Genomic DNA, 26410 nt, shown 5'->3' on the forward strand with positions numbered 1-26410 from the left:
CATCGCTTTAATTAAATTTCTGTTCCTTGGATATGATATACGAAAAACATTTTTAATAATAAATAATTGATTTATTACTTAGCAGCTGTAGCGTAAGTATTAGTAGGTTTTTAAATTACTCATATATATAAGTAACTTAAATTTTAACTCATATATACATTTATATGAGTATATAAATATATAAATACTCATATAAATTGCTCATATATATGCTCATATAGATTACTCATATGTATATATATATATATACATAAGCCGGGTAATTCGGTTTAAAAGCCCTTATCCAGCTTTCATTTTCGCAATCGTTGGTAGTCATACACTTCCAGTTACACAAGTGTTTTAAATGACGAAAATATTCATGTTTCGGGTAAAGACAAATTGAAAAAAAAAAAAAAAAAAATTGATTTTCAATAAATTTAACTGTTAATAAGATCTCCCGTTTCTTGTACTAATATTTGGAAAAGTTTTATCTTCATTATGAAAACACAGAATTATAAGAGGTTTGACTCCAGTATGACCAAAATTAACAGAGATATTTAATTTTAAAATCTGCAATTTTTGACATCATTTTCAACTTGAGGAATCAGTTAGAATAATTCGAAGAAATACGTTTAATTGAAGTGCAACAAAAAATGATTATAATTTAATAGGGCGTGCAAGGAAGCCACGTGGTGTCCACATCAGTTTTTTTTTTTTAGAGGTGCATTCAAGAAATTAAAAATATCAGACGTTGCAGCATGGTCAAAAGGCCCCATCGAGGTTATCTAAGCCTAGAGTTTTTTGGCATAGTGTTTGGCTATTCATTGACAACTTCCTTATAATTATATTTTACTTTTCAAAGTTGTGCTCTAACCAATCTGGCATGTTAAATTTTACTACGAGTTTTAAGCATAAAAGTACTGATGAGAGAATATCACAAAGAGTTTCCATTCAGAGTTACTCTCAAAATTCTACATATAAAACTCAGCTCAGTGTTGACAAGTCGGTAAAATAATTAAGGCAAAGCATACGAAGGATATCTGTCGAAGGGGGAACGATGCCTTCGTAAAGGGCTTTCTAACAGCTCAGTACTGTTCAGAAAATTTGAAAATTTCAGATGCACTCCCCCCCCCTCGCTCCATCGCGGGTAGCGCAATGGCAGACCGCACATTGAGTTGAACAGTGTAAGCGAATTTCGCTTACTGCGCATGCTTGATGCTGTACCTTTGGCGCGGGGAGAAATATTGGCGACTAAGCAACCCTACGTTAGCTTATTCGTGATCCCCATGGCTGTCGAGTGTGTTCGAGTGATGTTTAAAACTGCAATGTTGTGGAACTTTGCTTATTAGTTATTTTAACGTCCATGCCGATTGCACTTGCTTATTTTTCTAATATATGTTTCATTTTAATTTGTCAATAACAGTGCATTTAATATTTGTTAACATATGTTCGTAATAATTCGTTATTTAAATGTAATTTGTTTACATGTTGCAATTCAGTAATTGTAAACTGGAGTATCTCGCTTAGTTTGTTAGCGTACATTCGCGCTTTTATTTTCTCATTTCAAAGAATTTAATAATTAGCATTAAAGAATTGTAAAATTTCTTCAGTGTTATTTGCAAGCACTTGTTATATTCCTCAGTGTTTCTTTATGTATGTACGAATGGAACGTATGGTAAATCCTGAATTGTTTTTATTGCTTAAAAGTATAATGAATAAATTTTCAACTAATATATCCTAAATTTCAGTCTTTTTCTGAACGAAAATTTGTACAGTTCCAAAGGAATGTGCAGAATTTCATAAGTATTATATTTTACATTTTGAATGTAAGCACTGCTTCACATTACTTCGCAATAATTTCAGCTTTCTAGTTGTTTGAGCAGTATAGCAAAAAATAGTATTTTAACACAGTAATTAATTTACATTTACATTATACTCTACGAAGATTTAAACGCCAGATTTGTTTACAATTAGATGGCGATACATCTACCATATACCGTATTTATCTTCTTTTCAAATCGCGCCAACATAGTAATTACGCCAAATTGTTTTCTGGGCATGCGCAGTATGCGACATTCGTTTAACACTGTTCAACTCAATGTGCGGTCTGCCATTACGCTCCCGGGTAGTGTAATTTACTTTTACTGCAACCCATTTCCAGCGCAATAAATGAAAATAAACCATTTGCTCTGAAAGCTTAATTTTTAAAAATAGGCTCAAGTTTTACAAATTAGTGCAACATGTATATATCAGAAATTGTATTAACACTTATTAATTGAATTCCTTCCCTTCCCCCAATGGGCAACAAACGTGAGAAAATGACATAGTTTCTGTTACAGAATTATCTACGAGGTATCTTTCTCGAGTAGATATTATACAAAAGCTTCGCTATTACCAATTCACATATCCATATATATTAAAGAAGAAACGTTTTCTTTCTCCATATCATGGAGCTATTTTTTAAATGATTATAGGAGAGAGATTAAATTGCTTAATTTGACAAATTTTACTCTTAAATATCACTCTACCAGAATTAAATATATAATAATTACTTTAGGCAAACAACAAGCGAATTTAAAAATAATCCCGTAAAATGAAGCACTAAACATAGGAAGAAATAAACAAACTAGTACATACATAAGCAGAAATATTCTGTAATTTATGGGGCTTTCTTCGGGAACATAACACAATATGAGGATAGAAGAGGCGATCAAATTAAATACCAACTTCAAAAGTCTTCAGAGAATGTCATGGCCTTGACTACGAACAATGCGGTACTCCGGGATTATGGTAAAATGACAGGAAGTACGTACGAAAGGATTCGGACATCTCTTGATCTAAAACCACTAACCTTCGAACTTCAGTCCGTTTATTTTTACTATTTTCAAACGATTATCACGAAAAAAATTACCAAAAATACTACAATTTTAGAAGTTATTCACTTTAAGCATAGTTAATTCAAATAAAAATATTTAAGAGATAGATAATACAGTAAAACCTAACTCAACCACATTTCGCTTAACCTAAATATCATGTAATCAAAACCGTTAACCCAAACCAGTCATTTAAACTTTTTTAATAAAATGAATGAATGAATAAATAAACACGAATATAAAATCATGACAATCAAAAGTCATTTTCTTTATATCTCAAAAACAAATATATATCTTATTAATCTAAGTGATAGCAGATTTTAATAAAACATTCATGACTAATGTTTTCAAGAGGTGCGTTCATCGTAGAGTTCATGCAAAGTAATGGATTTTTACTGCTAATCTGCCAAACGGAATTACAATATGTTATTCATATATAAGTTATGTCCTCTTTTTCTCCGGCTGAAGTAAGAATTTTTCTTTTACTTAAGAAACCGTCCTTTATGGGTTTTACTTGTTTTTCGCATAAATAAATGATTGCAGTATGCAAAAATGCAAAAGCGGTGGGCTGCAAAATCTCTGACCGGCTGAAGTAAGAATTTTTCTTTTACTTAAGAAACCGTCCTTTATGGGTTTTACTTGTTTTTCGCATAAATAAATGATTGCAGTATGCAAAAATGCAAAAGCGGTGGGCTGCGAAATCTCTGACCCAAAGATTCATCTCCAAGTCATTTAATTACCCGCAAATTCACTGGTGGATAATTGTGCCGAACTGAAAGATTATAGCGTTTGGTTTCTTTAGTACTATAAACTCCAAACTCCGTGCTGAGGTAGAACGAATTATCGCTTGGTTTTAAGTTAACGACAGAGTCTTGAAAGATTTAAAGTCTTTATTAAATCAGAATGTTAACATAAATGCACGACTCGTGCTTGACAATCTCAGTCACCACTTGTGGCGAGGTAACTTAAAGTAACTGTCAAAATCAAGATTGAAAACCTAAGACTTGTAGCCAAAGGCTATAGACTTAATTTGACGCGAAGTTGTCTCAAACTTCTCACCGGCGTAGTAATTTAAATGTCCGCAACTATAATGCAAAATGAATCTTATCTGAGTTTTGTGAGGAATCCAAGGGTTAGTTCCGAACAATAATAAGGCAGTTCTCAACCTCTTTCTTATGAATTTATACTTAACGAACAACATATGAAGTATAAATTTACTTGCAGCCAAACGAGACAGTGGTTTGTGGTATCAGGTATTTCTCCCACCTTTCTTTGCATGTCTTCGTGGTGTAATGGTCAGCACCCTCGGCGCGTATTCAAGGTCCGAGGTTCGAGTCCCAGCGAGGGCATTGCTAATTTTTCACGTCTACTGCTTCCAATATATACTAATGTCTCTGCAGTGACTCTAACTACCGTACCAAAGAGCCCAGGTTCGAATCCCGGAGATGGCATGGATATTTGTAAATGTATAGTGTCTTTGCGGCATGGGGGCACTCTGAACATATGGCGAGCCGAAAGTCCTCTCGTGCGGATAGTGGAACTGGGCAAAATCGTACTGTCATCTATATGGTGCTCAAGGCTCTTGCCAATGACAGACGTAATCTTGTACTTTTTGACGTGATCAATTTCGTGGGCTTGCTCTGGTGTCACAAAAGCGAGATTAGTCACGACAATAAATTTACTTTTTCAAACAGACGCATACAAAGTGTTCGCAAAAAGACAGATTTAGTTCGCTAACATTCTGATTCAAAGATAAATACGAAAACGCGATGGTAAGTCACGTGACTATGATATATGTAGTAGGCAATGATGTCACAATGACGCTTTGTCATTTGAATTTCGTATTCAGACACTGTTTAATCAACATCAAAGTCACTACAATGATAATCAACGCCGTAAACTTGAATTGTAGCAAAAAATTATAATTTCTGAAGATTATGTAATTAAATCTAATTTTAAAACATAATGCATTCACAGACTCCTGAAAATCTAAGTGATAGCAGATTTTAATAAAACATTCATGACTAATGTTTTCAAGAGGTGCGTTCATCGTAGAGTTCATGCAAAGTAATGGATTTTTACTGCTAATCTGCCAAACGGAATTACAATATGTTATTTATATATAAGTTATGTCCTCTTTTTCTCCGCCTGAAGTAAGAATTTTTCTTTTACTTAAGAAACCGTCCTTTATGGGTTTTACTTGTTTTTCGCATAAATGTTTTCGGAATATGAATTTTATTTTTGAAGTTCTATATATAAAACAAGCAATGAGAGAGTTCTCTCACTAATAGATGGTAGACAGCCAACAAGCAGAACAGGTCATTTAGTGTGGATTCATTGAAAGCTCTGATATGCACACAATAGAGTTTCAAGATATGATGTGCTTCAATCTTTTTGCAGTTACTTGTAAAAAAGATAAAGAATATTTTCATAGTGTTAGAAATCGGCAGTTGCGAACATTGAATTTATATGAAATGGTAAAAAGCGTATTATCAACTCGCTGTCTTTTACTTTGAGCATCTGCTCCTCTCTCCATTACACATAGCGAAGAGGAGGAAATAGAAAGAAAGGCTGAAATGGGACAAGCTTTGATGTTCACACACCCAGAACACCCACAGAAAGAAAGAAAATGCCTGAAATAATACTATTTTTTGTTGCCATCTGCAGAAAATCTAATGTGGGAAAGGCTGAAACTGAACATCAGGAAAAAAGCACTAGTTATTTAATTTGTAGCTGTCCCCACACAAACTTTAATTACTCGTCTCGCCGAATTTTGTTGCTAAGAGTGTGATATTTTTTGTGCTTAACTAACATAATTTTTACTAACTTTATTACACTGATTACCAATAAGTATTTGGACACCTATGATAGAAAAGAAAAACTAACTTTATTCAAAATCAATAGTTGGTAGAGCCTCCACGAGAGGTAATTACAGCGTGGACCCTCCGGGGTATACTTTCCACAAGTCTTTGTATGACAGCTATTGGTATTTTCTTCCACTCGGCTTGGAAAAGACATAGAAGTTCCTTCACCGATTTTGCACGGGTAGTGCACTCCTGAATTCGGCGATGCAACTCGTCCCAGAGGTTCTCGATAGGGTTCAGGTCTGGACTCTGGGCAGGCCAGTCCATTCGATGAACTCCATTGGCACCATACCAAGCCTTGGTTAACGTCGAAACATGACAACTGGAATGTCGTGCTGAAAGTAACAGGGGTCCAACCCGTAAAACTGTCACAACGTAGTCATCCAAAATAGTGCAGTAGGCATCGGAGTTGAGCTTACCATGAATGGGGACCAAGGGTCCCAGCCCATACCAGGAGAAACACCCCCAGACCATAATTCCACCTCCGCCGAACTTGACTGTTGGCACAATGCATTCTGGCAGGAGACGTTCTCCAGGTAGACGCCAGACCCAGACCCTGCCATCCAAAAGGTAAAGGGTGAACCTTGATTCGTCACTCCAAAGAACCACTGATCCCGTTTCCACTGATCTACGGTCCAATTTCGATGTGCTTTGCACCACATTAACCGAGCAGCACGGTTGGACTTTGTGATCAAAGGCTTATGGGCAACAGCACGACCATGAAAATCAAGCAGATGTGCTTCCTTACGAATGGTATTCATTGAAACAATACTCCCGGATGCCTGTTGAAACTCCTCGCGGATGAGGGCTATCGGTTGGGTGCGGTTCTTCCGAATTTCTCTGGACAGCACTCGTCGGTCCCTATCTCCCAGTTTCGTTGGTCTGCCGACACGGGGCACCATCCGACAATCACCGCTCACCTTCCACTTCTTAATCACATAGGCCACTGTCGATATTGGGTACTTCAGATCGCTATATATGTCCCTTAAGGATCGGCCACATTTGTGATACCCGATAATTATACCTTTCTCGAAATCAGAGAGCTCCGAACTGCGAGGCATCTTGCATGCGACTAAAGCTGATGCTGTTTCCTACACGATATATACCGACGGAGTCCGTGGCGTACCTTGGGACCGCAGTTATCGTCATTTGCATAGGTGTCCAAATACTTATTGGTAGTCAGTGTATTTGCTGTATGGGAAATATCATATAAGAAATTTTTGTATTTACAACCCGCTCAATTCCTCAGCTGTAACTGTTCTCATTCAATAGTATACCTTATTTTGGAAAATTTCGCAACTGAATCCAAGATCAATTTTTAAGGAAACACCGCTCGCAAACACCTTTTTCGGACATTTTGTATAGCGTTAGTTCTTAAGTCAAATTAAACTTAATTAACGATTTACTATAAAATAGCTGACACATTTTTCTTCAAAAGCAGCGGCAGAATTGAAATACTATCGATTGTATTCCAATTAGCCTTTCTAGAGATCTAAGATTTCATACATTTCATTTCACTCCTGTAACACGAAGTTTTCATTCCAATTATTTTTATAATAACAATCAGCAAGAGCAATTCATAAAATAACTTTTGAATCTATGCGCGAGATCAAAAGCAAAAGCATGAAATGGAACTTAGAAATGCATCTTAAAAGCCATACAATGCACTAGAGTCATACCACGCATTTTTAGGACCATATAAGCGCATTTTGACTTATACTCTGCCTTTGGCTCAATACTATACGAAACGGAATGATAATATAAACAGCAACACGTAACACGCTCTAATTTCATAAAAAATCTTCAAAAAACCATCTTGAAGAGAGCGGCTCACGCAAAATTTTTCCTCTTTGTGAATACGTTTTCATAAATTTTCGCAATTGTGTTGCATCCATCGATTTTAACTTTACGACAAGAAAACAAGCTATTGGTTCATATGACTCTTACGTACTCGTATGAACCATTCAACCGTTGTGTTGTGTGATTCATTTGAAGCAAGCTTTGGTTCGCAAAACTCAGTAATGTGATCTCCTGACAACATAATTAAATTTATTGTACGTCAGTAACAAAAAAAATGTGTGATCCAAAAATAATGCTTGTGACCGACTACCTTTTCCATCCCGACATGAACGAAAGATGTATAGTTATTTCGGCTCTGAGTCACGTTTTAATTTCCTGCAGTGGTTATAAAGCACGATCTCCCTTTGTGAAGAACACCTCTTTCTTGAAGGAACAGGACAGCCGTTTCTTCATTCCATGGCAAATCCCAAATCGTGGAATCCATTCCAGTGAAAAAGAATCCACCAGGAGAGAAGACAAGCCAAACAAGACCTGGCGAAACCTCGCGCCAAGAAAACACAACGCAACAAAAAAAGGCGCCAAGTGGTACATCTTTAATGGAAAAGTACCAAAGAATACTCAACAATGATATAACTTAGCGTAAGTCTCATAAAGTGGGAAAATTCGCCGAAAACAAAAAAACTTAAAATATGATAGTGGATAAATATTCATATCCTACTTTCTTCCTCTCTCTCTCTCTCTCTCTTACCCTCCCCTAAAAAGCGCGGAATCTATGAGGATATTCAAATACGACATGGTAAAACTTCATACAATGACAATATTGATGACTTCACCACAAAGACTGGTTAAATATATAATCAAACCACGAGAAAATTTATTTAATAATAAGTGCTACTCATTAAATAAGTTTGCATAGTTATTATATATAATTTTTTTCATTCCTCAGTACGTTCAGTAATGCGAAACTATCCCTTTACGGCAATATATGATTTTTATCCAACAATCTAGCATCGCCAAATTCCCAAACGAGCCATATTAACGGTTTGGTTTAGTTTATTTGATTATGGGAAAGCATGCAAGAGCTATCTGCCTGAGAATAGGGATGTCTTCGTGAAGGATTTTCTAAGGGAAATTGGTTCATACCCACGTTATTAAATATTACACTGTAGTTACTTTTACGTGACTTCGTAAATTTACAGCGATTGAAAATATGCATGTTAAATATTTAAGCACGGAAGATCAGCAAAATAAATATCTCAAAGACTCTAACCGGGACGCTGTGCCATTTCAGAGTTTTAGCTATGAAACGAAGTGCGTTACGAAACATAAGGGTACCATGAAACTAAATTAACAATACTGCAAAATTCAAAAAATTATATACGTGTAGAAAATTCCACGCATTTTATCGTATTATTCAGTTGCAAAATATGAATTTTGGATGAATCTGTATATTTATTTCACTGAGATTTTGTAAAAGCTTTGTACGTACCTATTTTTTGTTGCTGTTATTAAAACATGCAGTTACAATCTAAAATTACAATTAACACCTAAAAGGTAAGATGGTAAATATGGTAAGTTACCAACATCGTCTCTATCACTCACAATGCATATGTATCTGAGTATCTTTCTACCATTTATTTTCAATAAGGATTCTTGTGCCAACCCCTTTTTAAGCTTTGATTGCATAATACGCACAACACTTTTTTTTTCTTCTTGGAGGAGGAGGAGGGAGAATAAGAGGATAAACATCGATTCGAAACTTTATGAAAACAATAAACATTACCTTTGTTTGGCTACTCAATAATATGCATTTTAAAAAACATTTTTATTCACAAAGTATACCAGTATACACCTACTGAAGTTTTCACAGCTAACTTCCTCAGCAGCCACGCCTGCATTGCAATCCATTGTCAACTGAAACAATGCGTGCTGTTTCAAAGACTTGTTTAAAGACCATGTGAGGCATGATTGATAATGCTTCTACTTCCCCTTTAAAATTCTCCTTCTTTCTTTCAGTTAGTCTTCACAGAAATTTCCTGCTGCTCATTACCAGTAAGCGACTAACAATATCAGACTTTGAATGAGTGGTTGTCTAGCGATTAACGAATCGCTCTCAAATACTCTCAACTACTACTTTTTGAAGGGAGACTTAAAATTCTAAGGCAAAAGTCATATACTTTTTTCATTAAAAAGTTCGTATTTTATTTTTAATATATTGTTTCAAATTAGATTATTCAAGAAAGTAATTTGAATCGGTGCTCTCATCTTCTTTCCCTTTTACCGCACTAGTTAGCATATTTTTTCATTGACTACGACGTGTGTAAATGTTCTCAAAATTATACAAACTAATATACTGAAAAAATACTAAATGAGATTCTTGCTACTTATTTATTTTAAAAGTTTGAGAAATGATTTCACGTGTTTTAAAATGCCAAAATTGCAAAATACGGAGACTACTGATAATGAATCAATTGGAAGGAAAATCGCTCAAAGCGTTTTGGACGAAATGAATATCTAGTATGCTACACAGACTTAAGCTAAAAACAGAAAATAAATTAATAAATAAATAATGAAACTCGGTTAAAACATTTTTTTTTCCTTTATGACATAAAAGGTACACAAATAATGCCAGTACCATAATACAACAATAAAAGATTAAAATACCATATTCTAATTACATTATGTGACATCATAAAGCTAACGAATAGTCAAAATACGCATATTAAATATTTCAAGTTTAAGATAAGCGGAAGAAGCATCTCTAAGATATAAATGTGTAATATTAAACAAGTACACAGTTTTTAGTTAATAGATAAAGAGTGCTACAAAACAAAATTAACGAAATGATTTATAAATCCTTCAGTTTACAAAAGAAAAAAAAAAGTTTAACCACAGCAAGAATTATTTTACTTTTTTCATAAATAAATTTAAGAACCATTAAAAGTATATATTGAGATTTTACTAACATATGCATTAGCATACTCATAAAATCTGATCATTTTTATTATAGCTATGTGTGTATTGTGCACGAATAATTAGCAAATTCCTTTAAACCAATACATCTTAGAATTTTAGGGTCTAATTAATCTTTGTTTTAATTTTTTTCAAAAAATAAAAAAAAATCTCAGTTTAATTCGCTGTATTTATTTACTGTAGCCATAAAATTTGTTAAAGTATGTATGTGTGAAAAATGCTATGCACCTTTTCTTAGATTTTTGTTAAATGAGCTTAGAATCAATTTTTGTATTTATTTTGCTGAAAGAACTTTAAAGCATGGTAATCTGGCAACATTCTCTCTTTCTCTTTGCGCGTGTTATACACATGCATTATAAGTAAGGTTGTAAGAACAAATGAAAAAACACCAATTTTGGTCAAAATTTTGCGCATTGTGCTGCAAAATTAAGGAAATTAGAAGATAAATTTTAGTGCGCACGTCAAAAAGTTACCATAAACTGTGGCTCCGTGAAAACTCCAACATAAGCATATTTAATTACTATGAAATGTGTGAAATAGGAGAAAAAAAAATATTTGAATATTTACAAGTTAAATTAATAAAAAAAGCTATATGCTAAACAAATTGGGTAATTTTTAACACAGTACACACACACACACAAAAAAAAAAAAAAAAAAAAAAAATTGAACGAGATAAAATAAAGATAGTAGCCTATATGCTAAACGAAAAAAGTAGATTATAAAACACAGTAAAATACTAATCAATTGATCAAGGTAAAATATAACAAATATTAAAATTAAGAAGCGGCAAATGGTTAATTAGCCCAATTCGAAGTTCATTCTGCCTTTTCAAGGGAAATTTTTTTAAATGAATTTCAAACCAAGCTAACTCCATTACGCGTTTTGCTGAAACACACAATTGAAACTTTGCGCGACAATTTTTTAATAAATTAAATAAACTATGTCAAAAAACTTTAGTCTCAATTCTCTGTTCCAATTTCCCGACGCGTCCGCATATATTGACACATTAAGGTGTATACACATACGGTTTGTAACGAATCACTGGGTATAACGAAAATGAACCTTCCTTTCCCGTCCTACTTCCTACACATTAATGTTATTTTATACGGCTATAAAAAACTCCAAACTTATGGAAATCAGATATAAGGAACTTCATACATATCTTAAACTGAAATTTTACTTTTTGTATTTTTTATAATTATTTCCCAGAATTTCTGCAAGTTTTAATTGAAAAATTATCAACTCTTAAAATCGCCCATATTTAGGCTACTAGCATAGCGAGAAACACAAATACTCTTCTTTTATTTCCACCTTCATTTTTCACTGCGTTGTAAGCAAAGGTTAGGGGAGCTAGGTGAAAATCAGTCCTCAGAAAACTAAAACATGCAATAACCATATTTTAAGAGCCTATATGGTGTCACACATTGACCACTGAGCCAGGGAACTTAAATGAGCTTGTGGAATCATTGGTTTTTTTTTTTTTTTTTTTTTTTTTTTTTTTTTATGCTAGAGACGTGGAAAATGAGCAATGCCCTTGCCAGTACTCGAACCTGGACTTCTCGAATACGCGTCGAGTGCGCTACAGTTACACCACGAAAGCATGCAGGAAGGATGGAGAAAATACCTTATAAGCTCTCCAATTTCCATTTCAACCCTGATTCAGCTGTAAGACAAGAGGTCAGTTAATGGCTGATACTATGAAGAAAATTTTCGGTATTGAGGAAGGAGTGAATAGATTATTATGAGGGTGAGGGATATATAGATGATTCATCTTTTACAGAATAGAAATTTTTTATCTTTATTGGTTTGTTTTAAACAAGTATTTAAATGCTCTCCCAAGTTCTGTAGGAGGTGCATTCTTTTGCAAGATTTAGGATATTTTTATAACGGCTACTGCACATTTGCTTTGAAGCAAAGTACTTCTCTTGGAGAAAACGAATGCGTTCTTATCCGTCACTGGATCGGATATATTAACGATGAAATCCTCTTCCTTTTCTAATTTTTCAAGATTGTCAAAATTTTGTATAATCCTGACCCAATTCTCTTAACGTTCGTTATATTGATGAAAATTTTCTGGGTCGAAAATTCATGCGTATGGCGAGCTGTAAACGTAAAGCATTCTGCTTTCAAAATAAGGTAAGTATTGTTAAAAATATAAGAGCATGGAGATATTTAAACCAATATCTGAAGGGAAAACGGCTTATCCTACCGTACAGTTGGTATCGTTAAAAAAAAAAAAGAGACCTTGTTAATTTCTATTGCTGGAAAAAATTTTGGTTATGAAGAAAAAGTTGACAAAGACCGATAATACGGATACTGAAGAAACATTGGTGAATGATTCACCATTCACAGAAGCCGCAGTCTGCAAATATCTGGAGAAATTCTTCAGACAAAGGCCTATGAATTTGAATGAAGTCGTGTTTCAAAATCTGATGCAGAGAAATATTAAAAAAAGAGGGGTAATGCTTGGCATGATGTTTCTTGCTATTACAAAGGAAAAATTTTAAACTCCAATAAGGTTAGGCTAATCCGTAAGATGTTGATATTTAACGACTAAAGATGCACTGGCGAAAACTGCCAAAATGTGAATCCCAGTTCTTCTGTCTACCATAAAAATTTGTAGTATGAACATCAAGGAGTGTAACTGTCTATTGGGAACTGGAAAATCTCAAAAGTATGATGCTTAAAAATTGTGAAAATGATTCCTGTTTCATACCAACTAATTGTTTAGCATGGATGGCGTGGAACTGTTTGAAGATGATGGAGAAATTTCGGCCAAACTGCGAAAGCTTCTAATCTTGAATAACAATTGTACTGTACACTAAGATCTCGGACTCTTAGACTGGTTTGAGATTAACTTCTTGCTCCGGAATGCAATTCTACAAGTTTAATTTTCATGTCATTACATAACGTTTAACTTTCTGAACAGCATTTTCTCCTACTAATAAAATTCCGATTTTGATGCTTAACCTTTTATCTCCCACAGTTGCTCGAAAGCAAGATGCGCTTTCACTCTTTGCCAGTTAATTAATAATACATCGGTCAAAAGTTTCGCAATGAAATTTCGCGCCAAAGAGCATAAGACTTACGTTCCAGAAAAAGAAATGCATAATTCATCCATTATTTATCATCATCATCCGAAGCAACAGTCCCGCGAATTTACTGATGTTACGCCGACTCGTATTGCTTATTATTACTTTCTTTCAAATTCAGATCTTCGGTGTGTTCTTTCTGTTACAACAGCAAGTAATGTGGATAGAATTATCTGTTCACCAATAAAATTGTAACAGAAATTAGAAAAATTACCAATAAACTTGCCATATTTTACTGAGATCACGCTTCTTTCCCATTCAACTTCAATGAATGCATAATGCATTCATTGAAGAATTAGGAATTAGAAGGCGCTTTGGCAGATGACATGGTATGTATAAAGAACAAAGCCGAAATGATGCAGTTGAGGTAGAAAGTAGTAGTCAACAAAAGACATAAGAGATTAATAAAAAAGAGGGTGTTCAAGCAATCGAAGAGTTTCATGCACCTGTTAAAGGAAAAGAAGGAAGAGAAAAAATACCACGACCTACAAGAGGATGAGCAATAAAGAAAGAAGACGCGAAGTTGAAACAAAGCAAAATTCTCACGAGTGAATACCACGAGAAGGAACTCTGCCTCCACTAAAATGCAGCTGTACACCTGCTTCTTTTAAACAATGAAAGACAGATAGGTGTAGGGGGGATAACAGAGGAATGTCTTGTAGCAAATATCGGGGCAATTCATTATAGCCGCAGCCAATCAAGGAAAAGGGTAAGCAAGATTGAAAGAAAAGGTATGACAGAAATGGCGGACTCGTCAAACAGAAATATAAAAAAGCATTTAATTTTTATTAACCTCAACTCTTTTCATAACTTTCACGCTCTACATCAACATTATATACAAATATTGTTACCATTATTATTTATGTCCAGGAAATTTATCACTACATTCTATCTATGATCAATAATAAATTTATAAATAGTTACATTAACGCTACTTACGCAACAAATACTAAATGAATGGTCATATCAGTTCTACATTATCAGGCCATGCAACGTATATCAATGCTTCAAAAGTAAAATCTAAAAATGAACAATTTTAATTAATTTTGAATGGAAGATAAATTACAGAGTGTTTATGTTACCCAATACAGAGCTGGAGACATATATGTATATATATAAAAATATTAACAAATAATCAAATGTAAGAAAGGACTATTAAGAATCCTTGCGCCTAGGCTGCAATGATTTAATTACAATTATAATTAAATGGAAATACTAATATTAAAATTCTTATATTTCAAATTAAGAAAGCTAAGAAAGTAAAAGAATAACAAACTGGAGTCTAAAAAAATTCCAATTTACAAATTCGTAATTTTTAAGTAATATTAACTTTTTTAAATTTTAAACAGTTTAGAAAAATTTTAATATTACTAATAATATTTAATATATAATAATATTTTTAGACGAAGAGTTACGAATTTGTAAATTGGAATGTTTTTAGAATTCAAATTGTAATTCTTTTACTTTCTTAGCTTTCTTAATACAATTTGAAAAATAAAAATTTTAACAGGAATATTCCCCTTTAATTATATATATATATATATATATATATGTAATAATAAAATTCCATAGTCAAAATTACACTTAAATTTCTAACTGTATGTTCTTTTTCATTTTTAATGGCGATGGTCTCTTATTTGAAAGTACGTGGAATTAAATCCACAGCCCCGTAGTCAAGTTGTTTTTCCCACCTTTTCTACACGTACAGTTATAGAATGGTCCTGGAAATATTTAAAGCGAACTGGAGTGGCTGACGTCATTTCTTGGAAGCTCCGCCTTTCCAGAGGCTATAAAAGGACTCGCAAAGGAATATCGGGGGCTTTTCTTTAATGTAACGATGCAGTAAACTTCATACAAAAATTTATTAGTAATTTTTTTTATTTACTCCGGATATCTGATTTTGTAACTGCTATTTCTCTTGAATAATAAAAAATGGATCCTGTTTTTTAAACTTATCGTCTGATAGTTTAAGCTACGACTACATTTATGATTCTTCACCAATCCATTTATTCCGGACGAAAGCTGGTACATCATATATATATATATATATATATATATTGATGAAGTTTAATCTATGCTATCTTTAAATGAAGGAAAACTACAAGATCCATGCAAATAAAACAAGACAAGAATTAAGTATTCTAATGAACAAGGAAAGGATATCTAAGTATATTTTAAACCGAACACAACTGAAACGATAAAAAATAAGGGAATAAATAAGCAACTCAAAAATTTGCATGAAATGTCAAGTGCTTAATCCTATTTAAATCTGAAGTTGAACGAAAGTACTACACTATTTATGCAGTTCTTACGAAGCAGATTTAATTTGCCGCAGAATATTGAAAAGACATGAACTCTCTAGAGAGCTAACATTAGATTACGAAAACTTGAGGAGAAGAAAAATCGGAGAAAAATTATAATGGCACTTGGAAATTTTTATAGAATATTTGTTGAAAGGCATTTTATCTGCCTTAAAACTGCATCTAGTTGTTTTTTTTTTATTATTATTATTATTTTTTACTTATTTATTTATTTATTTATTTATGTAAATGAACGACAGGAAAGTTCAGTTTTAAAATTTCTCCATACATGATAAAATTTATAAAGCCTGGTATCTAGACATACAAACAGCACCTCATCAGCTCTTTTACGTTGTTCTCTCAAATACATCATTTTATCATACAACGCATAAAAGAATTTTGAATATGTTTTTATTTATTAATTTTAATAACGAAATAAAACGTCACACAAAAAATATAAATACTGTATATGATTTATAAAAAAATTTACTGAATGAACAATTTTACTCTGCCTGCTGTAAAACATCTTTAATTATTTAGCATGAATGAAAAGGCTACGATTGACTAAAAATGCTGATTTTAAGAATTTCGAGCATGGCAGCAATATTATGCACTATGCCTTATACGGTATTTCTCCCAACTTCTTAGCATGCCTTCGTAGTGTAGTGGTCAGCACGCTCGACGCGTATTCGAGAGGTCCGTGGTTCGAGTCCCGGCGAGGGCACTGCTCATTTTTCAAGTCTCCTGGTTCCAAAAAATTCTAAAGTCTCTACAGTGGCGCCCGAACTAAAAGCTGGAGAATGATGATTCTTCACCACCAGGATTTGGCGACTGGGACCCTAAAATCCTACTCGCCCTTTAAAAGGGGGAGTATATAAGGTATTTCTCCCGCCTTCGTAGTGTAGTGGTCAGCACGCTCGACGCGCATTCGAGAGGTCCGTGGTTCGAGTCCCGGCGAGGGCACTGCTCATTTTTCATGTCTCCTGCTTCGAAATAACCTAATGTTTCTATAGCCTCACATTTGTATTATCGAAATTTACTTGCACAGACCTTGTACTAAATATTCAAATATAAGTCTCAATTTTTTTTTAGTATGTGTGTGTCTAACCTTTCAATACTACCATAGTTTCATAGGGTAAATAGCTATCTAACAGACAATGGCAATAAACAGACTAATAAACTCAACTTCGAAATTATCAATAAAATAATAAAAAGAAGCATCGACCAAAAACATGTAATAAATCGAATGGTGCCCTGGGTCAAAAAATAATTAATATATCCTTTAATTTTAAGAAACATCACAGGATGAAAATACAGGGAAGCACGGTAAGCACAGGAAGACTTAAATCTTGTTCTTTGGTTAGTGGTGCAATCCTTCACTTGGAAAAGGTAACAGCATTCCGTAGGCAATAGTGCTCTTATTACATGACTGAACAGGAAGTAATATACAAATCAAATACTCCTAACACGGGATAATGAAACTTCTAAAAAACTACCTATTGAAAGAAGGATAGCAGATGAAATAATATTAAAGACAGTCGGCGGCCTAATGTAAACAGAATGCTTTTTAAAAGAACATATTTAAAATCATGGAAATTTAAAGCACAAAGGCTTGAAAACTAATGTTTATTTTCTATCGTACGTTATGTTCCACAAAGAGAGGAAGGACACAACATATATGGAAACGGAAAAGAGAAATCATTTAAGCTTTGAAAAATTAAATCAACTCAGTATTTACTTTCGTTTACTTAATGAAAGAAAGTAAAACCGCACAAATTTTATTCCAATGAAGAAAAGTGCTTAAAATAAATAACAAATGAAATTCCGACGACAAAAGATTTTCATCTTAAAGCTCTAATTAACAACAAATTTAATTCTTTTCATACAATTTAAAGTGAATTAGAAATAAACTAGGATGTTTCAGAGAAAATGTCAGTCCTATACACATAACATAGGATCTTTCATTTATAAAGCTTTATTTAACCCAAAGGCCTTTGTTCTGAGCGAAGAATATGGTCACATTGTCAACGAAAGATCCAATCTAGAACCATCAGTCACCTATTTCATTAAAGTCTTACTTCAAGTCTTCGATGACACGGAAAACTAAATATAGCATTTCAAACTCCTGAATGTGCTTACGCTGAAATGTATTAGCTCATCTCGCCACTGGCGAGGAATGGCGTAGAATCTTCACACTGTTATCGAACACTCAAATTCATTTCTCTGCAAGATGTGACATATTACCTTTCTCTCGAGTTCCACTATTTAATTATTATTTGGTCGACCGACCTATCAAATGATATTATCAGAAATTCCTAATCTAAGGTTACAAAAGATTTCTTCTGCCAGAATTATTTTTAAAAATGGTAAATAAGTAATTAAAAACTCTTCAAACTAGCTACTTGGCTGTATTTCCTTATTGTTTTCTCAATACTTAGAAGTCCCTTATTGCTTTCTCAATATTTAGAAGTCTACCCAATGCTCAGCTTAGTTAATGATTTTAAATACAACCATTATTTCCGGTCGATGGTTTTCCAAATTGTTTTTGATTTCCTTTTGCTCAATTTATGTCGTCAAATATTTATTTCACATTCATTAATTACAAACGCCAAATTTGTCGGCAATTTACAGATCTTCAAAGATTTCCTGATCTTTGGTCAGAATCCAAATTTGTCGGTAATAATCATTTCAAAGTATATGTTTTACACGCGGCTGTAGTAGTTATAATGAATTATCGCTTTATGTGTTCCTGTGATGTAAATGGTGGCACATTCAGCTAGAAATTGGAAGATCTGTAGATCAAGTTCTGGTGTGGGCATACATGCTTCCTCATCTTTCTCGTTCCAAGAACTCCTGACTTCTCTGCAGTGACACCTAAACTAAATGTGGAGCACGACAACTCGCTACCATCTGAATTTGGTGGGATTAATCTCGTGCCTCCTTTAAAACGGCGAATATATAATGAATTATCACGTTTCTCCGTATGTGCTCTTGTAATGTAAGTGGTGGCAAGTCCAACTAGCAGTAGGAAGATAAGTTGCTTGTATTCTGCTGAGGGCTAGACAGTTTCTTGCTCCAAAAAACTCAAGTCTCTACATAGTGAGTAAAGTCAAGTGAACACGTTCAATTGAATGTAAGTATCCTTAGGAAACTGGCCTAAATTGTTATAGTATCATTAACTATGCTACATCTATTTTTCGCATCTTTCGGAACGTTTTCATCTAGATATGTTATTTATTGTTCAGAAATAAGTAGGGATGATTCCTGCAAATATTACTAGTTATAACTAAAAGAGAAACTGCTTGAAAAATCTCATCATTATTTTTAACTTTTAAAAAGCTACATGTCAAATCTATGTAAAACACACTATTTAAAGTCACACGACAATTTGAGTTATTTGAGTTTGTTAATACTGAACGCAAGTGGAAATTTTATAATACAAGTGGAAGATTGTCTAATAATTAACTAATTGATAATAGAACCCATCCGAAGCAGACTATCTTGCAAAAAGTCACTAAACTCCGTTTAAAATTCCTTTTCATCCGTATCATTTTTTTCCCCTATAGGACAGGTCTATAAAATTACATTATAGCTCTATTACATAAAACGCAAACTTAAGTAGATTCGGAATGCTCATATATATTGTTACGAACTGTCCAGGCGCGGTGAGATGGCTTCCCCGCAAAGCAGGTTTAGGGATGCCATAAAATGGCAAGGGAAGGCAGGGTTGTCACATTTGGCGAGAATTCGCCCATTTGGCGACAAAATTGGCGGTATGCCGTAGACGGTTGGAGTACATTCTGGAACGAATTCTTATCGGTTTAGCCCAGAATGTTCTAGAACACAAGCCAAAAACTATATAAACCTGCAGACAGTCGGAGTGCGAGATAGTTGGTGTCTCGTCTAGAGTGCAAGATAGTTAGTCTCGAGTTAGTCACTCAGCGCAGAGTTGATCGAGTTGACAGCCGGTCAGCGAGAGCCGAGTGGGTCGTCGAGTGCATCGAAGAGTCTCTTAGCGTATCTCGGTTAGTGCATCGTCGAGAGAATGCGTTAAGCTCCGGGAACGACTGAATCGAAGAGTCGGGAGCTGTGTTCTGTGTGTCGTCGAGTGCATCGCGAGTTGTAGCGTGGGGAGTCTCGAGAGTACGTGGAGTTCCGAGAACGACCAAGCAGAGTCGGGAGCTGAACTCTGGTGCTTCGCAGTGAATGATAACCTGAAGGCTGTGTCGCTGATTGTTCCAGCGTGCTTATCGTAGTTCTTCGACGACTGTGTAAACGTGTTATTGGAGCTGTCCTGATTAATATTGGCTAAATAAAGTGTGTTCTTCATCGTTATTCACTCCAAATCTACAAACTCCGTACGAACGTGAAGGAAGAAGATAACGTAACAACTGGTATCAGGAAAAAACGTAACAATATTATACTTATATTTATTTAAAAAAGAACACAATCAGCTACACACAGTTTTCAATTTTTATTTAAGTCAAACTAAAACATTTTATTACAGAATGGAAAAAAAGGAAAATATCATTGTTATTAAATCTACGTTAAATTAACGCATCATATAATTGTATTTAAAGCTAAAATATGGCATTTTAATCAAATCTTAACACCATTAACTCATTATAACAGTTACTATTCATTAGGCAATTGTCATAGTTGTAGAGTCATTAGACTATTTTGAAGCAGGAGACATGACAAATGAGCAATGCCCCCGCCGGGACTCGAACCTGGACCTCTCAAATAAGCGCGGAGTGTGACCGTTACTCTGAAGGCATGCTGAAAGAAGGGTAAAAATACCGTACGCACTTCCCCTTTTAAAAGACGACTGGGGATTAGGGGACCCAATCGCCACATCCTGGTGGTGACGAATTATTGTCCACCACCTTTTAGTTCGAGCGCCACTGTAGAGTCTTTACTTTTACTGAAGTAGGAGACCTGAAGAATAAGCAATGCCTTCCGCAGGACTCAAATCTGGACCTATGGAATACGCGGTATTCGTGCTGTAAAGGTAAAATGCACCAGGCAGGCTACCGTTACACCACGAAGGCATGCTGGAAAGAAGGAGAAAACACCTTATAGAGTATTAATTCATTATTTCGAACTAAGTTAAAAGAGGGGAAACAGTGCCAAATTTAAATAAATGTTGAGAAAACGTCTTCCTGGCGGGGGAGGAGAGAAACGGTAAAATTAATTTTCATTTCGAGACTAAAAAAAGAAAAAAAAAATGCAGGGTAAATGAAAAATGTATTTAATGTGTTCTAACGAGCAAAGGTATTTTCAAATTCAAATAAAAAGATGTGTCACAACAAAGAAAACCGACAGAAAAGGGACATCTAAGAAAACTAATTCTAAAAAGGCACGCTCTTTCATATATGAAATGTTTCTCCACCGGGAGGACGAAAAAAATCCGCGACAGAGGTACATTTTTCAATTTATTGTTCAATTTATTAATTTAAAGACACTAAAAAAATGCAGTTGCTGAAAATAATGTTTTCAAACACCTCGCATTAAGAATAATATAATTTATAAGTAATGAAAATATTTAATACGTATACATGACCCTAAGAAAAGCAAATTCCGTTTAAACTACTTTACCTCCAATTTTGAACATTTCTTTCATTTAATTTTGCAGCTCATAATAAATATCCCTTACGGGATCATTTTCAAAAGAGAAAACAAACACTGAGAGGATTTTGTCCGACTGAAACTAAATTATACCCTACACCTGCTAACAAAAAAGGAGGAGGGAGATTTCAAATTTAAAAACGAATAAACTTAACAGATTTTCTTTTTTTTTTTTTTAAGTACAAATAGCTTTATCAATCCTCGACTTTTAGCCAATATTTAATACTTCTAGGCAGTACTAAATATTATTACAAACTGAGAAATTTTTTATAGCACACTAATCTCATTCGGGAATAAATACTAAAAATGCATCACAAGCCGATTAAAATATTATAAATTATCATAAATTTATAATAAAAATGAGAACAGAATGTACCTTGATAGCATATTAGTCAATTGACTGATCTTTGACATGTCACATAAGATCAACCTCTTATAAATTAAAAAATATCAGACAGCTGGAAAATTAAACAATGAATTCAGTATCCAATTATTTGTGAGTAATGTATGACTGATTTGAAATCAGGTAAAGAAATAATATGAATGAAAAGTAGAACGATGCTAAACAAGAAAGCATGTTTTCATAATCGCTACATAATGCTAATGAAAGTAACGTGTTGTTACGTTTTTCTCTTCCTTTCTTCTGACACCAGTTCTTTCTTATATTAGACGTTATTTTCTTCCTTCACGTTCGTATGGCGTTCGTAGATTTGGAGTGAATAACGACGACACTTGATGAAGTATCGAAACACACTTTATTAGTGAGTATTGTTAGGACAGCTCCCAAAACACGTTTTACAGTCGTCGATGAACTACTATAAACACGCTGACACGATCAGCCACACAGCCTTCAGGTTATCAGGCTATCAAGGTGGAGACAGCTTCCTGCAAAGCACCAGAGTACAGCTCCTGACTCTGCTTGTTCGTTCTCGGAACTCCACGTACTATCGAGACGCTCCACGCTACAACTCGCGATGCACTCGACGACACACGAGCACAGCTCCTGACTCTTCGGTTCAGTCGTTCCCGGAGCTCAACACGCTCTCTCGACGATGCACTAACCGCGATACACTAAGAGACTCCTTCGGTGCACTCGACGACCCACTCGGCACTTGTTGCCCGGCTGTCAACTCGATTTCGGCCTGTGTTCGAGAACATTCTGGGCTAAACCGGTAAGAATTCGTTCCAGAAGGTTCTCCAACCGTCCGTGGAATATCGCCTATTTTGTCGTCAAATGGGCGATTTCTCGCCAAATGTGGCAACCCTAAAAGTGCCTTGCGGGGAAGCTATCTCACCGCGCCTGTACATATCCTAACAGTATACTTACTTTTTAGAGGGAAGGGAAAGGGATAGCAGTGTATGAGAACTATGAGCACTGTTTTAAAAGAAATAATAATACTTATCTGCTAATATTAGCTGCTTGTTGACAAACTGAATTTTGATATTCACATCAGAATTGGAGGAAAATATATATGCACATCAGAATGTACAAAAGAGAAAAGCTGAGTGGTAAAATATTATTCCACTTTCGAATACAAACATAAAAACGTGCATGTGAATACAGCACAACAGGACTTACACCCCTAAAAAAATTCCCACCAATGGGCCGATTGACTAAGACAGCATTTTATTTTAAATTTTAATTATTTTAATGTTCGTAATTGGTCGAACACTTGCTCAAGATCCATTTGTCAGAAAAGACCGAACCCACCCGTTTTTGCAGCCATCTCATCATCGAGCAAACCGATACTGTACCCCTGAAAAGAGGAGAAAGACTGACACAGACAACCAAGCCCTTACGCAGGAGATGAATCTTCAACCTGGAGGTTACACTAAAAAACAGCTTTCACTAATTATAAAACCGCTCAAGGCGACTCAAACACTTAAATTAAAAAGAAAGAACGTGCGCCTTTCATTTAGTCCTAAAGGCAAGACTATAACAGTAACCTAGGTTTCAGAGGGAAATCGGACACAGAGGGAAATCGGACACAGTAATTGGTCTTTACCAACTGACGAAGAAAGCTACTGGACTTCTTGATGGCAATCGCCACGAAATTTAAGGGATAATAATTAAGCATATCAATAAAACGAAATGCGCAAATCTGGCATTTCCCATTCGCCCATAACTTCAAAACATAGGACGTAGCCCGTATAGGGCCATAGGGCAAACTCTGTTTTGCAAAGTGGGCCAGGCTACGCCCTAACATAACATAACATAACATAACATAACATAACATAGGACGTGCAAAATGACACGTGCCGACATTATGTCTGCAGCCATAGATTGACAAACGCAATTTATCTGCGCGATTTAAGGCTTTATATTCTGAACAGTATCATAAAGCTGCCATAGGTCATACACATGCCATTCTTCGGCATAGTAATGTGGTAGGATAAGGCAAGGGTTACAAGCAAAGTTGAAGCAGACATTACTAGTAGGTAAAGATGACACTAGAGTCGTAATAAGTATATATGTCGTACACATTTTAATTTACAACCGGACAAGCGCTTGAGGTGGTGAAGGAAAGATGTGCTGGATTTAAAATTGAGACTGCTCCTTATTTGTCCTACTTCTTTAAACACAAGAAGCGGAATCGAGTCCCATGTTCCGCGCCTTCAAGAATTTGATGGGCATATGCTGGCGAATTCGCTGAACTTTTTGCGTTCCATTATGTCACCTGTCTCAAGAGTCAACACAATTCGCTGCAACTTTGTTCATTGTTGTTTTGTTATAATCGGGCACCTGCTGCTACGGAATTTTACTGCCCTAACAGGGTAAACATTCCCGTACAACTCGTTTATCAAAGGGCACTAGAATAAAGTTCTCTACTGTGCATTTCTGTGTCACCTCCCACATTAATATTTGTAATACACTACGAGCCATTTGGCTAATCATATAATGTATTTATTATTGCATATCACTATTTGTTAACGGTCGAATGTTCCTGTGCTCCGTATCACACTACTCAAGGAATGTTCCTAATATTGTAATTCCTTATATTTGAAAATCTGTGGCTGCCAAAGTTGCGAATGTAAGCCAGCTTTTTGCGTCCTTTTATGGATTAGCGGGCAACTGCGAAATTGCCACACTTTTTATTTGTTTTGAAACATCCTTGATCATCCCTGAAAGATTCGTGGCGATTGTAATCAGAAAGTCCAATAGCTTTCCTCGTGGGATATTAGAAGCCGATAGCCAGCACCAAGTAGTTTCTATTCAACCATAAGAATCGTGTAATATTGATTTTATCAGCTTATATGACGGGATTTGCTCGATCTTCCTAAGCGTCTTCAGTCGGGACAAGTTATTTTCAAGCACAGCAACGGTAGACAGCCTCCCCAATCCCTTCCAAGGATTCTACTGTAGTTAGATGTCACTTCAATAACCTGGTCTCTAGCTGGAGAACGAGTTCAGAACGGGTTTCAAATGACGTGCTTTACCCGTCGATAACTGGTAAGTCGATAACTAGATGTGAATTATTTCCATTTAACTATCGGATTCACTTAATTTGACCTTGATCAATTTATTCATTCAATTCTTGACTATCCCTTCAGTCAGGAAAGCAAACCATAATACTACAGGATTAGCCTGGATAAATACGTAAATTATGGCAAAGCATGCTAGCAATACAGCTATTGAAAATTACGATGTACAAGTAAAGTCTAAGGAACTTCTATTCAAAAGTTAAAAATCTCTATTCGAATCATAAATTTATTGCTCAGAAATATACCCAGCTATCTACTCTTATACCGCCAGATAATTATTAGACAATTAAGGATAAAAGCAAACTCAATATATGCGTAATACGAGAGCACTTATGAAAGTGAAATTCCATCCCCTTTCAAAGCTCAGTTTCTCGTGATGACCGAAAATAGCAGGCAATTAATTTAAAAGCCTCTCTGAAATTCAACTTGCAATCAATACTTATTCATTTTTAATAATAACTGCGTTCATGTCTATCAGCTGTTTTATTAATAGCGTCTTATTTTTAATAAAAAAATGGTAAATTTAGCGTAATTCATTACAAGATTTTAGATTTTAAAAAATTTCATAAATTTTAATGAGTTTTTATTTCTTATAATTCGCATCTTCTTAGATCAGACTATAGTTCTTGATTGCCATTCTCGATTTCGAAGAAGGAAACGAACGTGCTATCGATTAATACCAAATGAACAATTATTATTTAAATCTGGGGCACAATTCGTAGGACATGATCCACTTCGTAACCTGATTATTCGGAGAAGAATCCGGATTAGGCCGTCAACACGTTATTTTCCCACAGATAACGATAGTGATAAAGCTTTAAGTCTTGTAGTACTTCAGTCTTTGCAGAAAGCTTTACTTTCTTTATTCTTATTTTTTAATTCACTTCTTGCTTGTCTGAATCCCACATTCGTAGTAAGGACATACATTAAAACTACATTTCATCGGCAATGAATTTTCTTTGATAAGCGTGATTCTACAAAGGGCTATGCAAATATATATTTTGGATAAAACAAAAGAGATATAGTTTGAAAAAAACTGCCTTGCCGGAGGGGGATGACTGAATAAACACAGTAACAAAACACTGAAGTTATTAGTTGGTTATATTTTTTAATTGTTTGCTTATTTCTTTATTTTAAATTAAAGCAAGTATACCCTTTTTAAAAAAAAGCTACTTTACCTCTACAGAGAAATTTTTAAGCAATCTAATGTTATATAAGTCTCAGGAATGATTTTGATCTAAACAAAGTAAGTGATCTAAATAAAGTAAATAAAAAACTTCTAAGACTAATTGTACACTTTCATTTTATTGTTCACCAAAATATTCTACAGTGAATTATTAAATATGACTTCATCATATAAATACTTAATCGCACTTTTCCTTTCTTTTCATGTACAAGAGGTGGATTAAATTACGAAA

At 34.6% G+C, this 26410-nt stretch overlaps 1 protein-coding gene and 2 non-coding genes across 3 annotated transcripts in view; 2 read left to right on the forward strand and 1 right to left on the reverse strand.

The window, feature by feature from the left end:
* The window catches only part of LOC118182316 (uncharacterized), a 224627-nt gene that overhangs the window by 49671 nt on the left and 148546 nt on the right, over nucleotides 1-26410 (reverse strand). The gene's annotated exons all lie outside the window — the stretch shown is intronic.
* Nucleotides 16533-16605, forward strand: TRNAT-CGU (transfer RNA threonine (anticodon CGU)). Its single transcript has one exon. It is a non-coding gene; the product is annotated as a tRNA-Thr (tRNA).
* Nucleotides 16772-16844, forward strand: TRNAA-CGC (transfer RNA alanine (anticodon CGC)). Its single transcript has one exon. It is a non-coding gene; the product is annotated as a tRNA-Ala (tRNA).

This window comes from Stegodyphus dumicola, chromosome X1 (genome assembly GCF_044657685.1).
Source record: "Stegodyphus dumicola isolate Sdum_Otavi_A_Nest chromosome X1, ASM4465768v1".
NCBI classification, from domain to species: Eukaryota; Metazoa; Arthropoda; class Arachnida; order Araneae; family Eresidae; genus Stegodyphus; species Stegodyphus dumicola.